This window comes from Gorilla gorilla, chromosome 10, assembly GCF_029281585.2.
Source record: "Gorilla gorilla gorilla isolate KB3781 chromosome 10, NHGRI_mGorGor1-v2.1_pri, whole genome shotgun sequence".
Classification (NCBI taxonomy): Eukaryota; Metazoa; Chordata; class Mammalia; order Primates; family Hominidae; genus Gorilla; species Gorilla gorilla.
Genome location: NC_073234.2, coordinates 39,170,612 through 39,182,684, shown reverse-complemented (window position 1 = coordinate 39,182,684; position 12,073 = coordinate 39,170,612). Strand labels below are relative to the sequence as shown.

The 12,073-nt window shown below is 39.9% G+C and overlaps 1 protein-coding gene across 7 annotated transcripts in view; it reads right to left on the bottom strand.

The window, feature by feature from the left end:
• Window positions 1-12,073, bottom strand: part of TAFA2 (TAFA chemokine like family member 2) — a 537,284-nt gene that overhangs the window by 459,493 nt on the left and 65,718 nt on the right. Inside the window, exon 1 of one of the 7 annotated variants that reach the window (XR_010129313.1) lies at window positions 8,783-10,542. The exons of 5 other annotated variants lie outside the window; for them this stretch is intronic. The gene's annotated coding sequence lies outside the window, so the exon portion shown is untranslated. Of the gene's footprint in view, window positions 1-8,782; window positions 10,543-12,073 lie in introns of those variants that run through there. One more of the 7 variants, XM_063693861.1, reaches the window with a different exon arrangement.

Genomic DNA, 12,073 nt, shown 5'->3' with positions numbered 1-12,073 from the left:
CCAGACCCATATTAGACCTAGCATAGTAACATGTTGGAGCCAAGGCTCAGCTGTCTCACTTAGATGTCAGCCATAATCTCCACTACTCCCTGTGGTATCCCCAACACTGTGGCTGAGGCCGAGTGTCAGTTGCTATTTGTCATCTTCCACTTGGTCTGCTTTATTCATTCACATTTCCAACCTGACCCCTGTAGGCATTTGAAGTTGTGAAACTTTTTTTATTTTTTATTTATTTATTTTTATTTTTTGACAGATTCTTGCTCTGTTGCCAGGCTGGAGTGCAGTGGTGCTATCTCTGCTCACAGTAACCTCCACCTCCCATGTTCAAGCAATTCTCCTGCCTCAGCCTCCTGAGTAGCTGGGATTACCGGCACCTGCCATCACACCTGGCTAATGTTTGCATTTCTTTAGTAGAGACGGGGTTTCACCATGTTGTCCAGGCTGGTCTCAAACTCCTGACCTCAGGTGATCCCCAAGTGCTGGGATTAAGAGATGCTAGGGCACATCATGTCACTGATCTAAAGTCACTCTATATGTGAAATTCAGGAAAAAGAGCTACCATTTGTGTCACCCTCCATTTGAGGACAGACCTTGTGAGCTGGAATCAATCCACTGCATTACATACCTCACCTCAAATATATTCTATAATATTTTTCTTCACAATCCATTTCAACTCAAATATTTAACTATTTTAATTATTTCTTTTCAGACCTATACTTCACAGCTATAAATAAGAATGACTAAGAAGAAAACATACAGCACAATACATTGTTGAACCATTCCTTCAGATTAATTTCAAAACTCCAAGTAATATACTAAAATGGTAAATATCATGAGGGCAGATGTCTGCCTTTTTTGTATACTAAGATAGCCCAAACACCTAGAGAGTGCTTTCTATGGACTGAATGTTTGTGTCTTCCCAAAATTCATATACTAAAGCCTAAATCTCGAATGTGATGGTATTTGTAGGTGGGACCTTTGAGAAGTAATTATATCATGAAAGTGGCGCCCTCATGAATAGTATTATTGTCTTATAAGAAGAGACATGAGAGAGATGATACCTGTTCCCCCACCCCACAACCACCACATGAGGGTCTAGTAAGATGGTGGGTGTCTACAAGCCAGGAAGATGACCTTCACCAGACAAATCTGCTGGTGCCTTGATCTTGAACTTCCCAGCCTCCAGAATTGTGAGAAATTACTGCTTATTGTTTATCACTCAGTCTGTGGTTTTGTTTTTGTTTGTGGTGGTAGTTGTTTTGATACAGGGTCTTGCTCTGTCAGTCAGGCTGGAGTGCAGTGGCACCATCACAGCTCACTGCAGCCTCAACCTCCTGGGCTCAAGCAAACCTCCCACCTCAGCCTCCCCAGTAGCTGGGACTACAGGCACTTGCCACCATGCCCGGCTGATTTTTGTATTTTCTTGCAGAGACAGGGTTTCATCATATTGCCCAGGCTGGTCTCAAACTTTTGGGCTCAAGTGATCCACCTACTTCGGCCTCCCAAAGTGTTGGGATTACAAGCGTGAGTCACTACACCCAGTCAATCTGTGGTATTTTTATCACAGCAGCTCAAACTGACTAAGACAGTGCCCAATAAATACTTATTGAATAAATGAACAGACTTTTCCAAGGATTATAAATTCTCAAAATTCATACATAGATTTTGAATGAATATGTTTAATTATCATATAATATATGAAGATTATTTATTTGCTAGCCTAGTTGATTGAACTAATTTTATTTCAGTGACTATGAAAGCCATCAGTAGAGCAAAGACATGTAACCCTAAAAAACCTGAGACCCATGACCTATCACAACTTGTTTTATAACAAAACAGCATCATGCAGATAAAGCAACATTACTAAATTATAAGATTAAATCTGATTCAATTTTATGTCCCAAGGTCTATAGCCTTTAGTCATCACCATAATCATCATTATCATCATCATCATCATCTCCATCTCAATCTTACAAAGCTGAAGAACCCAAATAGCAAGCTAATGAATTTTAACCACTCAACAAATGATGGAAGGAGCAAACATATCTTCAACTAGAAAAGTATAAATTTTGACCCAATTCTGAATGTATATTGATAAGCACACCAATCATCAGTCTAAAAGGGGTTTGCAATAATGCTTAAATGCATACATATCTTAGCAGGAAACAACTGTCATATAACAGATTACTTATCTATTGGAAAGTATATATGAGGCATTTAAATGCCAGAAACTATCTGCTAGATTTTCCTTTACTTCTTAACTAAAAGGGAAGCTCCTTAAGGTTAAATATGTCACGCTATATTATTGCACTTCCATGCCATGATACTTAGTGGGTCTGAACACACGGGAAAAAAAAATACTTTTTTTTTTTTTTTTTTTTGAGGCATAGTCTCACTCTGTCACCCAGGCTAGAGTGCATGGCGTGATCACAGCTCAATGCAGCTGTGACCTCCCAGGCTCAAGTGATCCTCCCACCTCTCAGCCTCTCAAGTAGCTGGGACTACAGGCACACACACCCATGCCTGGCTAATTTTTTTTTTTTACTTTTGTAAAGGCAGGGTTTCATCATGTTGCCCAGATGGTCTTGAACTCCTGGGCTCAAGTGATCCTCTTGCCTCAGCTTCCCAAAGTGCTGGGATTACAGGCATGAGCCACCATGCCTGGCTGAAAAAACACTTTATTTTAATTGTCTTAAAAATTCCACTGAAGAAATACGTTGCTGAGAAACTGAGGCACAGAGAAATAAAGTGGTTTTTTCATGGCCACATGGTTATTTATTGTTAGAGCTACAAAGCATCTCCAGAGCTCTCGCCACTGCACCACACTGGTTTTATAATAGTCAATTTCAAAATTTATCTGCTAACCCAAATAGCAAGCTAATGAATTTTAACCACTCAACAAATGATGGAAGGAGCAAACATACCTTCAACTAAAAAAGTATAAATTCTGACCCAATTCTGAATGTATATTTATAAGCATGCCAATTATCAGTCTAATAGGGGTTGGCAATAATGTTTAAATACATACATATCTTAGCAGGAAAAAAAACTGTCATATAACAGTCATTAGATTTAGTCCAAGAACTAAACTTTTAAAAATTAGGTTAGGTTTTTTCCTTAAAGTTTTCCAAAATGGGGCCTCTGTTTTGTGGAGGATGAGATTTCAATGCCCTCTCATTCTCCCCTTGGCCTTTGAATTGCTTCACTGAAATGTGGATCGTCTACCTCGTTTCTCTTTCTACACCGTGAAAAAGAACTAAAGTTAGAGCTATTTCACTCAATTTGACTCAACTTTCCAAAGAAAATACAAACAAAGCTAGAGAACCCAAATAGCAAGCAAGACCAGTTCACAGCTACTGACTTGTCTGATAGCCATTTCTGAGAAATTTTCTGAACACTCTAGCACCAACAAATTTGAGTATGCCATTTACCATATAACTATAACAAGGTAAAACTAAACTAAGAAAGAAATGGTAACAGTAACCAGGTTTCCTACTTTAAATAAAATAGTACTGGACAGTGCCTCTGTGAAATTAGAACTGTCTATAAGCTAGTAATGATAAAAATATAAGTATAAATGTTGTTTTTCTCAAGTAATATGAATGGCCATTTCTAAATTCTTGACTGATCTGAAAGTCACAAATTCATTCCATCAATATATAATGCCCTATTGTTTGTAAGGTCCTGGAAGACCTGCCCTCTCAAAGAATATATTTTAATAAAGTCTCTTTGTTCTATCACTAGGTGGAAGTTTGCTATTAAAATTCCTATAACCATATAACCCTTTTAAAACCATGGCAGAGTTTTCAGATATAGACAATAATTTTGAATGATCAGTTTTTTGTACCAGAAGGAATCCGTCTCCTCATAGCCCAGGACATTCTGGTTTGAAAACTTTAATTCCAAAGCACAAATGCACCTTTACAAAAATCTTCTGTTCTAGTGCCCACTATAATTTATTTTCAAAGACTTGTTTATAAAGAGCTGCATAATCCACCCAAAGAAAGTCAAAGTGTTTTTCTTTATTATTAAACTCAACAGAAAGTTCCATGTGCAGCTACAGGAGGCCATAGGCAATTAACACTGAAAATTGAAAGGTTTAGAATGTTTGCATGACCTTTAAAGGGCAACACAGTTGCCCATTCACATGCATGCAATTATGCACTGACTAGTTCGTAGCAGCAAATATATATATATTTATTTATATTTAGTAAAACAAACCTTGCATTCATCAAAAACTACTTTGAACTTTCCAGGCTTCATGTAGAGAGTTAGCTTTACATAGTACAGGAGACTTGTTCAGCTGGTTGTCTTCATTTTGTCAAATTACTAAATTCAGCCTATCACCGTAATTGCTAGAATGCAACATTATCACATTATTGATTATGTTTTCCAATGGCAATACCAATCAATTGCCTAAGTATTCCACTGACTAGCTTGCCTAATATTACAGCGCAGGATAAAATCCAACATATCCATGTGGTATACACATTAGAAACAGGTGGATTTTGGAAAACTAACATAAATTTGGAGTATGATATCAATATATTTCTGGCAATTTTGTAGATACCATTTTAAACGAGAATAGTACACGCCAATGTAATACATAGTTTGTGCATTGACTATGGAGGTGTATATTCGATAAAGACAGCAGCACACAGATATGTTCAGCGTTTAAAATGTGTCAAAATTCCCAGTTGTAGTGTCAATAAAAACATCCACAGTGTCTCCGCATTGAGGACAAAAATTTTTTTTTGCATTTGTAGCCTAGTAAATAAAAGTATCTCCAAAAGAAAAATTCATGAGAAAAATAGAATGTATTAACAATGGCTCAAACAGTAAAACTCAGTTATAAATGACGTTGTCACACTATGCATACAGTTGTACTGCAAGTCAAATCATGGAAAATAGTGGAAAAACTATGCACCTAAAAAGGCAGACATTCTACAAAGTTGTTCTGATCACCCTGTTACGTAAAACCAGTATTTTACATGGGTGTCATTTAAAGCATATGTATGTATGTATGTATGCATGTGCATATATGTATAGATACAGAGATTATATGGTTAGATACTACAGAGAAATATATTTAAATACTTTCACATTCCAATATGTCTAACTTATCCTCTTAAAATTTCTGTAAGATTAAGAAGACAAGAATTGTTTATTTCATTGACGACACTGCACTGAATGAATCACTGCACTGAATGAACAAAATCAGACCTTCTAAAAATTATCCAATAAGTCAGTGGCCAATGACAATTAAAAAACAGAAACTAACTTCTATGTCTCTGTTTGCTGGGCTCACCTGTCAATCTCCTGTTTCAGATCATGCTCCGAACCTAAAGTAAAACTGTTTCCTAAAGACTAATGGTAACTCAGTGTGAAATTATTTCTTCTCTTTCGATGGAATAATTAAATAGTTCAATATGCTCAAAGTAGTTCAAAATAAAGTTAACCAAAGAATTTTCAAATAAGATGGTAAATTCACCATATTACATGGCATTATAAAATCAGTGGTCCAAAAGCAGGCTATATCATGTGAAATTTTGTGTAAGCATGTGGCCAGATATGAAGTTGATACAGCTGGTTTGGCCTTCATATCTAGCAGCAGGCTGTGTTAATGCATTTCTTCTCTTTGTTTTGATGAAGCCCTACTAATAACAGGTTGATGAATTGCATTTGCAAATGTCAGGCATAGATCAAAGGGGATGATGGCTTGGATGATTATTTTACCCCAAGTTGTGATTTTTCACCAAGAAAACAAAACTGCATTGCACAGTAAGGTTCCTTATTTTTACTTGAATCTTCAATGAACAAAACAGCTGCAGAAAAATGTGACTTAATGAGGCATCCCTAATAAAATACTGCAGAAGTAAAAGCAGGGGCACTGAACTGTTTGCACTCTGGTTGTTTCATCTTTTCAAATATATTAGAAATAACTGATGACACTTTGGAACATTCCTTGTTTGGGACATGCATTAGAGAGTTCATCAGTAAATGTTCATCAGTTTGCAGTGATTGCTGAACTTTGGTTCAATCTGACAGTACCTTTTCTTAGGGGCCAAGATAAGAAATGACTGAGAAATCCTGAAGATACACATCTTACCCTTCCTGTATAAGGTAATCCATAACTTGCAATTAGTGATAAATCATCCTTAAATGTGTATTTTAACACAAAAATACATTTAAAAATGATCATCAAAATACTGTATTGAAGACACTGGATCCAGGACTACTAACATTTTCTGATAAAATAAAAAATAATTTTTAAATTTTTTCTACCACCCTCTAAATTTTATCATTTTATAAATTTTTAAGTAGGAAAACTGGCCATATCTAAAAACAGATATTTTTACAGCCATGTCATCACATTTTATAACTTGGTGGTTAGTAAATACCATATTGCCATCTCTAAGCAATATGTAATCTATTTTGACATAAATCCATAGGCAACTCAATGAATCTTCATTCTCCAATTTGTCATTGTTAAAATAGCTAATATTTTTCTAATGCAATATCACATATACTTAGAAGCCTTAATTCCCCTTTAGCAGAACCTGTAGCATTATATAGGCATTTGCTTTAATGTCAAAAATTCTGGGTTCATCTTTAAGAGACACATATCATAGCACTCTACATAAATATGAATTCAAGCATCCTAAAGTACTAAATTTTTTAAAGGCAAGAAAAGAATCAAGATTTTCACATCAAAAACAAATGCCTAATCTGAATAAAACAACACACTAAAGCCACTTGCCTCTTAAAAGATTCCCTGTGCCTAAGTATTCAGTTGGCAGTGACATTGACCTCACGGACTTTTACTATCTATAAATAATACAATCCAACTTTTTTATTGAAAATTAGGAAAATGAAAATATTTATAAGCTCCAGTGTGGTAACTGATGGCCTTTAAGTGGCTACTGGTGGCCTTAAAAATTAAGATTCTAAAAAGAAAGGTCAACTCAAACAATTGACTCAGGATGAGATCCAGAACAAAATAAAGTAAGGAAAGAGACAAACATGTCTGATCTTTTATTTGAAATATAGGATGTTAGGTGCCAATTTTGATATTGCAAATGATTAATCAGTCTGAGAGCACAAATGCAAACATGGAAAGGTTGGGGTAAGTACAAATAATCTTAATCTTCTGATTTTTAAAGCTTTAGAAGTGTTTTTAATCTCCTTTCCTGGTTATTTTGGTTTAGCACTTTACACAAAAATCTTAAATTAATTGTTCATTTGTCTTAACTTATATGCCTAATAAAGCAGTTTAAGAGTGTTAATTGACAACTCTGAATGTTGATGTTTAAAACAATCTAGTTGAGAAGACAAGAATCAGATAATTATCATTCAGTCAATAGTAATTGAAATTCATCCTGTCCTGTGTGAAGGACCCTGCTACACTACCAAGTACTTTGGGGACACTTCAGAGTAAAGGTTGCTTACGAGTTTGCTTTGTGTGTGTGTGTGTGTGTGTGTGTGTGTGTGTGTGTATGTGTCTGTGGTTTTTAAGGTTTTTTTTCTCCAAGAACCATTTTGTAAAATCCAAGAGGGGATTTCACATTCACAAAAAGAGAATTTTTTCCCTCTCTCTCTCTTATTGCCATAATCAAACTCACGCAGCAAAGGTGAAGAGAGACTAGCCGCTGCAGTAACATTACTACACATTTGATTCCAAACGCTTCAGGCAATTGTTTAACACTCGGTCAGGACGTGGAATACTCAATAGGGAAGCCTCTCGTCCACCCAAAGGCTCTACGAGCGTCTATGGTTCTTCCTTTTCAGACAGGATAACTCAACCCGCAGTTCTGAGAGAAATGGGGCGACGGATCTCAAACTTTCCTTTGCAAAGCCAGTTTCTGAAAATAACACGTTCCCCCATTGATAAGTGAAGATCAGTAGCCTCAAGAAAACACTTCTTGGTAGGCACCTGGCCTTTTAGAATTGAAGGGGGAAGGGATGGCAAAGCAGTTAGCAGAAAACCCGTGTACTAGTAGCAAGATCTGGGAGACATCTAACCGGAAAGAAAAAAAAAAACCATTAGTTTCCCGAAGCCATTCTTATTCTGAACGCTGTTCGTTAAGAGAATCATTTACTAAAGCTCTCTTGTAGTAGCCTTTACAAAAGCTTTATTTCATTCAGCAAGAAAGCACCCCGTCCCAAATCTAAATAAACCTTACATAGATGAGGCTCCGGAAATTATCAGCCTGATTCTTTATGAAGATAGTTAGAGGTGGATAAATCAATAGACTCGCTGAAACACCCACCTTCTGCAAACAGGCCTGAGAATTAACTAATCAGAAGTGGACAAAAAGTAGGGATTTCAGAAAGATGACCTGACACATCCCATTGATCTTCCCTGGAATGCGACCCCCAACTCCTTATTAAGAGTCCAAAATGGTTACCAGCCAGGATGGGTCTGGGTGAGGAATCGAATTACAACCCACTTCAATCCTCGACCTGGTCGTTTGCTGTTATTAGGAGAAATGGGGCAGAGAGGGAGGGCACCGCTCACGGAGCCTCATTTCGCATGCTCCGATCCCCTCTCGGCGTCCCTCCACTCCGCCCCTACCCTGACCGCCCGCGAGGGAGACGCCGGCCGATGGACCCGCATCTGCCCTCACCTCTCGCCTTCCCCGGGCGATCCCTCTACAGCCCCGGACCCCCGAGAAAGGGGAAGGGAGACGCGTGCACACGGGGACTTCCGGGACCGCGGTCCTGCAGTTGCCGCTCCGGTCCCCAGCGCTGGCCGGCGACCCGAGGCGCGGCTCGCACCTACCTGCAGCCCCGCTTCCCGGTGGCGGCAACACCTAGCGATGCTCCTGCAGCTTTTGCGGGCCGGCGCCAGGCTTATCGCTCTCGCATCGCTTCCAAGATGCCAATCCGCCGTCACCATCCAGGGGCATAGGGAACCGAAGTCTGGTGCTGTGTGATCGTGGAGGGCGGCGTGTGAGTGTGGCCCTGAGCGTGCGAGTGTGCGCGCGCGTGTGTGGATGTGTTTCCTCCTCCGATGGCAAAGAGGTTTCAGGAATCTCTTGACATCCAAACTGGAATCTCCCTGAAGCGGGTGAAGGTGAGCCTGATCCTTCTCCCCCCTTCTTTATTCCACAGTGTCAAAGTAATCAAAAGATTTGTTTACTGAGGAAAAGCCAAAGTCCCGCAGCCCTTGGCAGCGCCCGCGGTCGCCTCCTGTCCTCGCCGGATGCGCGCGGTGCGCTCAGCTCCCTGGACTGCAAGAATCAAGGCGGTCTTGCAGCAATTACCGCTCTTATTCCATCTCTGATTTGTTTGCTTTTAAGGCCGACTAAAGACTTTTCCTCTCGCCTCACGTCGTCTCTCCCTCTCACACACACACACACTCACACATCCTCCGTTCCCTCTCTCCCGCCCTCCCTCTTGTTCTCTGGGGAAAGGCAATTGGACAGAATGATTCACCTTCAGGAAAGCAGCCTCGGCCACGCACTTCTCGAGTTCCCTGGCTCTCGCAGGTACTGGGTCTCCAACGTGGCGGAGTTGCTGGGAAGCTCGGGACAGGAAGGAGGAGAGGCTCTGAGCTCAGCCGATGTTCCCCCGCCAGACGCCCGCGTTCCTCCGTCCAGGTGCCCCTGTTCCCACTGCTCGCAGATAGGTCCCCGCTGGTGCCCTCGCGGAGACTTGGCGCCTTCCACTCGAATCCACTTAGCAGCAACTCCCGGCCAGCTTCAGCCCCTCAATCCCGCCTCGAAGTGCTGCGGGCAGAGCCCCACGCAGCCCACCCGCTGCCCTTCTAGGCATCGTGGGCTGGAAGGAAGGGAAACCCGCCGATGTCCCCCTGGCAGCAGTGCCCTGGCACCGTCACCACCGAGGAGGTGCGAGTTCCAACATCGAACACAAGCGAGCAGGTGTCGCCTGTGTCACTTTGCTAAAGGCGGGGGGGGGAGAAAGAAAGGAGCGGGGGGAGGGGGCCGAGGAAACAAATCCAGATCACCGGCGGAGAAAGAAGCCGTTTAGCAAGCAAAGCCTGCTCTCCGCGTCCCACCCCAGATGCTGTACTGTCAAAAGACACTGATGCTAATCTTTTAGAAAGTCGCCATAAAGGGCAGAGCCCCTGCTCCACTCTAGAACCCTATTCCACCCAGCCTGGCTGTACTGTCAAAAGACACTGATGCTAATCTTTTAGAAAGTCGCCATAAAGGGCAGAGCCCCTGCTCCACTCTAGAACCCTATTCCACCCAGCCTGGCTGTCCAGTGAGTACAGAGTGACTTGGCTCCCCCGTATAGTGCAGCGAGAAAGCAGGAGAATAGGTCCTGACACTCCAGGTTGAGTTAAGCAGTAAAATGGAATGGCAGGGCCGGGCGGCGTTGCCTCGCCTCTCTCTCCCAACAGCCAGTTCTGTTAGCCCCAGCAACTGCCGTTGAGAGCAAACAACGGTCCTGCAGAAAAAGAATGAGACGGTAAAAGATGAGGAGGCAATTGGTATAAAAGCTGGACTATGTCTCCCTCTAGAGGGTCAACCGGATTAGAACGCTTTACTAGATGTAACAGACCAGTTTCTCTCCATAAAGAAAAAGAAAACAATATCTGGTTTCAGATAATTTGCATTTTTACAAATTACAACTTCTCAAGGATTTAGACGGAGGATTTTCACTGCAGCCCTATTAAGCAAAGCCCTTGCTAAAGGAACGTCGTGATATTCATGACGCTGGAAGGTCATGTCCTTATATGTTTGGTCAAATTGGGTGTCGGTTTAAGCGCTGTGCATATGAACTCAAATGAAGGGTCTTCTGAGGCTCACTTCGATCATGTTTGGAGATGAGCAAAACCTTAATCTAGTGATTAGAAGACTATTCAAAAATGAATAATTAGTAAGAATGAATTCAGAGTAAGAAAATCTGAAACTAGAAAGGGAATGCTGACCCAGGAAATTTTACAAGTCCTTTACAAGGAAAGATAACTCAAGAATCTGGTTTTGGAGCCAGTTTTCATACCTCTTTTTCAACTAGACCAATAATGGTCAAGATAGCTAAATTCCTTCCAGCTCTAAAGGTCTGTGCTTTTATATAGCTGTGATTCACTGAAACCATTGACAAATTAGGTATCACAAGCTCTCTTCACCAGCTATAAAATAAAAGTACTACTACCTACCATATTTACAAAGAAATATAGAATATGTGCTTCACTTAGCTATTTTATCTTAACATGCTTAGTAAATCAACCATATTTTGTATCTAAAATGCATCAAGTAATTTAATTATGTTGAGGTGGTCATTTTTATAAAAAACAGCTCCACCGATTTTATAAAGTTTTGTTACATCAGTCCAAATCAAGCTAGATCCCATCTGTAACCTTAACATTTAGATTTTTGTGAACTTACTATTTGAGCTGGGGGTTTGCTTTCAAAATGTTTCTGTATGTTCAAAAATTGTAAAATATGTATTAAAGTTATTATTAAACACCCTTCCATTCACTCTGAATTTCTGGAGCAGTTCTATTTTAACTTGATAATCTAAATTAGCACAGTCATAAAGAAAGAAAAGAATGTATTTTTTAAATAGCTGAGACTAGTTGAAATCATTTAAAACAAAGCACCAAAACTAAACAAGGCAAGTTTTACCGTAACTAATTGCTCTATGGCATATTTGACTTTGTCTAGTAGTATACAGCAATCATTTGTTTCCAAGGAACTCTCAGATAGTCTCTTTCAAAAGATTTATGCCATGTGATTAAATATTTCATTCCACTTACATAGTAACTTATATCCAGGAAAGCAACGTTTACATTTTAAAACACCTGGCACTGTTGCACTGCAAATCTTACAGTATTTTTTTGTCTGCTGTGTTCAATAGTGTGATGAAATTCAAGCAGGAATGACATTGGAAACTTGGACTCTGTACTAGAAAGAAGTCACTTACAAAATCACTTTAGAACATTGGCTTTCTTTTCACACACACACACACACATACAAGAAAACATAAAGCATACATTATAATCTTTCTAGCTTCTAATTCATTAACTTTTTGTGGTTGTAATCTATAGTTTTGTCATCTTGTTAAAATTTTATTTGTATTGTTTAAGTGTGGGATATTTTCA